We start from the raw sequence: 5,566 nt of genomic DNA, 5'->3' as shown, positions 1-5,566 counted from the left end.
CATAATAGCATCCCCAAATGGCTTTTTGGTGACACTCACTGTGCAGTAGCTTGTTACTACTGCACAGTAGCACCACATCATGCTTCATGCCATGTGATGCTACTGCACAATAGTAACAAGCTACTGCGCAGTCAGTATCTTATGTAGATGCGGCCAGCATGCTATATACAAAAGTAACAGAGAAGCATCTGTGTAAAGGTGGGAGCCTACCTTCTTCTGGGCAAATTCCACATTTAAGTAAACAGGTACAAGATAATGCAAGTCAATGGAGCTTAGACATGGAGTTAGTTGGGAGATCTCCTGTGCTCACAGGTCAACACTTGGCCACTCCCATGCTGATCCAGCATTTGTCATTACAAATGGAAGAATCCAGCTACAGTGTTCCCAAAGCAGAATTGAATTAGGATTTTGGCCCAGCCTCAACCTTAATTCACCACACCAACAGTAATTTCTAGTTCATTTCCTCATATTTTATTCTCACTTTCTCTATCACACTGAAAATCATGGCACCTGTCCACAACCACTCAAGGGATCACAAATGAACACGTGATTTAATCTCATTGGGAATGAATCTGATGCACAAGGTCATTTTGGGCTTGGTCATTATCAGACAGGGACCTTTAAAGTAAAATTGAAATTGAAATTGAAATTAAAACAGGAGGAGGAGGACTATAAATAAATCAACAGCTAACAAGTACCTCATTGAAGCATATTAAAGGGCTTTGTGTATTTAATCTGCACACAGAGCACTGTGTCTTGTTGTGATTGATGCTTTTTCATCTTTTTTGTAGTTTTTATGAGAGCTGATGGTAATCTCCTGAGAAACAATATGATTTGTAATAAAAAGATTACCTGTATTAAATAAAAATAATATATACATAGGAAATGCTGTTAGTGCAACAAATCTGGTTAAAGATATTACCACTACGAAAAAATGTGATTTTTTCCCTGGCTGTCTAATTCATTTTAGGGAAAAGTAATATCTTTAAAAGTTAAGCCTGTATTATTTATAAAGGAAGCAATAACTGATTTTCCCATTTCTTATATTAATAAATTTATTTGCATATATTTATATCAGAATTAATGAGTTTTCTCTCTCTCTTGGAATGCAGAAACTGCACTGAAAGGAAAAGAGAATCTGGAATTGCTTTATGCCTTTAGACTGCAAGTCAACATAAACTCTTACAGCCTTTCAATGGGCTGCATGAAGTAAGGCCCATCGTTTCCTTCCTTTCAGTAAAGCCATCTCAGTAATCAGGGGCAACAGTAAACATAAATACCTTTAAGGATACCATAGAGTCAAATGTATGCAAAGCAGTTGGGCAAAGTGTTCACAGGAAAAGTTAGAACCATTCTTTCTTGCAATAAGCACTGACTCTGGAAGTACTGAGTACATTTCACTGCTTAAAGGGTTGACAGTGCATAGCACTGGATCCTGATAGAGAAGCACTTGACTTTTGGCTTGAAATGATTACACCAGACACTTCCTCTGGTCACAGAGCTTAAGTGACTCGTCTGAAGTGCACAGCACAACTATATCTTTCTATAAACACAGATCTCCATAACCACATCAAAGGGGTAAAAACCAAGGAGGTAGAATGACATTTAAGCAGAAAAACAAATGGGGGTCAATTGGCTATCGATAAATTTAGGACGCTATTTAGAAAAAAAGTTTTTAACCATGAGAGGAAGAGCCAGCCTTCCAACTCAAGCTGTGGTGACAAAAGGCCTAAAGCAGAAAGGAAAGAATCTAACCCCCAGAAAAGAGATACAGTCACTAGGGCTGTGCAAAGCTTCAGTCCTTGATTCGATTCAGCGGAGATTCAGCCTGATTAAGTGGCCAAACCTCCAAATCGAATCAAATCAGAGGACCCTTTAATCTCTCTGAATCAAACTGGAACCCTCTGAATCAATTCAGAGAGATTAGGAGATTCGGACCTAGAGACAGCTTTAAATGCTTTTTCTACATACCTCTAGGTATGAGGGGCACATGGGGTGTCCCACAGAAGCACGGTGGGCTCCCCAGCAGCAGACCTGGACGTGGACCGGAACTACTTCCAGTCCACTTCTGGGTTCGCTGTCAAGCATGTGGGATGCTCCATGCACCCCAGCATTGCAGGGATCATAAGCCAGACCTGCTACCTCAAGGTATGTAGAAAAAACTTTTAAAGCTGTGTCTATGTCCAAATCACTGATTCTCTGAATCAGCATCAAATCTTCAGATTTGGATTCAGATTAATCTAATCAGGGACAGTGATCAGAATCAACTAATCAAATCACTGTCCCTGATTCAGGCCAAATTCAAATCCAAACCGAATAGGGGCTGCTTCGCGCACCCCAAACAGTCACCCTGACAGCAGGGTGAACAGGTCAAGAAAGAGCACTGCCAGACAATGTATAAGGACACTTCTGCAAATATAAAATGAATCAATTCAATAGCATGGGCTGTTTAGGCCTGTGGGTCTCTTGACTACACCTCAGAGTTAGCAGATGTATATTATAGGACCACGTGTTACAGGACCAGGTAAGGGAAGGACAACACCAGCTTAGATGCATGAGTAAATAAGATAATCAAAGAAAACCAAAGGATTGGTCCATTCAGTGGACCCGTCCCAAGAAAAAACTTAAGAGTACTTCACTAGATCTGAGAAGCTTTTTAAAACAGAAATACTAATCACTTGCTGTCATACAAGAATGTGGCCAAGCAGCAGACACAGACTGCTGACTTGCTATGGATAAATGTGTCTCAGCAATCTGGAGTAGCATTTGTGATTCACCATAGCAATAACCAGTGAAACACTAGTGAAAGCTAATGCATACAGCAGACATCTATTGCTGCTGCTCACTACAGCTGTGTACAGACATTTGTGAAGGTTTGAAGGGGGTTAGATTGCGATAAAAATGGACACCTGATCTAACCTAGTTTGCTCAAGCGCCGACCTTACACTTAGAGCCCCAGTTAAGTCAATCTAAGTGTGAACTGTACAGAAGTTCCAGGAATGTAAGACTAGCCTGAAAATGGATGACCCAACCTTAGTTAGCCCTACCTCTGACGTACTCTAAATTAGATTGGACTGGCCATTTTTAGACCAATCCAAGTATCCCAAACTTCTGTACAATTACCAGTACAGCCCTGAGGCTGGAAAAGCACAGCCACTGACCCCTGCCCTAGGGCTGTACTTTTCCTACCCATCCCCCTGGCACCAGGCTATTTTTAGCCCTTCCCACCACACCAAAACCTCCATCCAGATCCTGGTGCCAGTTTGCCAATGCCAGGAGCTGAGGAAGTCAGTTGGGGTGGAGACAGGGGCAGGAGGGAAGAAGAGTGTAGCTTCACCAGGGGGCATTATTTGTCTGGAGGTAGAGGAGGGGTTAAATGGAAAAAAATAGCCCCTGGTCCCTGGAGGTGTTGTAAAGAGCCCCTCATCCCTCCCTGCAGACCGCCTGATCCTGCTAAACTCTCCTGGACCCCATCAACTCCTCATCAGATCTTGCTTGCCCCCTCCTGATTCCCTGCTGTGGATTATACTAGCCCTCCCAACCCCAGATCCCTCCCACAGACACTGCCTACCCTTCCAATCTATCCCACAGATTCCACCTGTCTCCCCAGTCCTCTCCCCACTGCTGCCCCCAACCTCCCTACAGAACCCCTGATCCCCCCGAGCCTGCTTGCTCCCCAACTCCCCAAGTCCCTCAACCTCCACACTACCCCACCATGCCAACTTACCTTATATTGGATGGTGTAACAAAAGGGGCCCGAGAGACCCCATGAGCAACCCTAAGAACTGTGAATGGGCTAAGCAAGCCCACAACAAAACAAGAAACTTACCTCTGGGGCAGGAAGTGGCAGGACTGTGACAACATGCGGTGCTGCCACCATGGTTTAAGAGACAGTTGTCAATCAAGCTGGGTGGTGCCAGGCTGATGACATCAGCTCCCAGCGGCACTGTGGGAGATTTAAAAGACACCCAGAGTGCCAGGGAGGGAGAAGGAGAGCCTGCCTCTGCTCTATAGCTACAGCAGAGGCAGCAGCAGGCACAGGACACCAAGTCAGCGAGGTGTCAGAGCCCCAGGGCTCAATCTTTATGGAGCAGAACACGCTTCGTACTCCAGAGGCGAGAGAGTGAAGCCTCAATTAATGAGAAAATCCAGTGACTTTAGGGAGATGAGAGAGTTGTTGACAGGCTAATAAGGGCACTAGCCAGAACAGAGGCAACCCTCCAGAAAATAGGCTTCACTTCATTTCTTTCTTCTTTTCTTCTCTTTCTTATTTTTTTTGTTGATTTCTTTTGAGTTTTGTTGAAGAGCGGTTAAGACCAGGACATACGAGAGTCCCAAGGTCAGGGCTTGTTGGCAAGAGACAAGCTAGCAATCCGCATAAGGCTAGGAAGCGCCTTCAGGATTGCCTTAAGTCAAGAGCCAGATCAAATCAGGATCCCACATCAGTTCCCATCGACTCAACATCAATAGCTAGCATGTGGCTGGGGGTGTAAGGGAGGTGGAGCCCCCTTTGTCAAGTGCTCTTAGATTTGTGAGTACCTCAAGTGGGACTCTTTTATTACCAACACTGAACCCCTCCTATTCAATTAGTTATCATCAAAGTCAGGGCAGGCAAGATAAGGGGAGGTCTAATTTAGTGGGGACTCAAGAAAATTCCTCTCTCGGATAATTGGGAGTGTTACAGCTGGCTTTTTTAAACTTGATCTAACCTCCCCCTAATCTCCCCAAATGTCTATATACAACTGGTATGATGTGTTGGAAAACATCCATCATTAAGGTGCAGGGATGCTGAATACATGAGATGAGGAGGCTGTTGCAGCATGCTAATTAGCATGCTTTAGAAGACTCTACTAATTGAGTAATGTAATTACAGCCCACCCCTGGAAGCGAGGAAGCTGGTGGCGGATTCAGTGGCAGGGGGGAGGTGCTGAGCGGCTGGACACACTGGATTTGGGGGTAGATTCAGCAGCAGAGGTGCTGAGCAGCTGAACATGAAGCCGGCAGCAGCACGGAGTCACCTCAGCCGCTCCACCCAGCCCTGCGGGGCCCCCCAAAACATGGGACCTGGGGTGGTCACCCTGATTCACACCCCCAGGGATGGCTCTGGTGGAAAAGCACCAGGAACAACACTCCATACTTTTGTGATTGGTCATACTCTAGGCCCTCTGCTCCTACAGCATGTTCCACTGTTCTGGAAGACAGTTTAGAACATGAATATGCCAAAGAGTTACTGCTCATATTCCCAGGCCTTCACACAAAGTGCCCCTGTGGTATGATCCAGCTCCTCTAGAAATTTCGCCCTGGCTGTCAGTGGGAGCAGGATGGGGGCCTCCCATATCTGGATATACAGAAATTTCAAAAGACTGGCTGCATACAGACATTTAAAAAAAACCCCAAAGCTGTGCTTTACTTTAAGCTTGGTGCACCCCTGCGCTGAGCGCAGCACATGCTCGGAAGAGGCAACACATTAGTTGGGCCTGATTTGCCCAATGTCTGTATAGTTTGGGCACTTTGGTTGGGCTTTCTGGTGCTTTTATCTAATAGCTGATTGAATCAACTTTAGCTA

At 45.1% G+C, this 5,566-nt stretch overlaps 1 protein-coding gene across 1 annotated transcript in view; it reads right to left on the bottom strand.

Moving 5' to 3' along the window:
* The window catches only part of WDFY4 (WDFY family member 4), a 376,632-nt gene that overhangs the window by 74,390 nt on the left and 296,676 nt on the right, over positions 1 to 5,566 (bottom strand). The window lies entirely within an intron of this gene.

The sequence above is a fragment of the Gavialis gangeticus genome, unplaced genomic scaffold (genome assembly GCF_001723915.1).
Source record: "Gavialis gangeticus isolate Ggan-Ray unplaced genomic scaffold, GavGan_comp1, whole genome shotgun sequence".
NCBI classification, from domain to species: Eukaryota; Metazoa; Chordata; order Crocodylia; family Gavialidae; genus Gavialis; species Gavialis gangeticus.
Note: the sequence above shows the minus strand (reverse complement) of the source record. Positions and strands in the feature narration are given on the sequence as shown.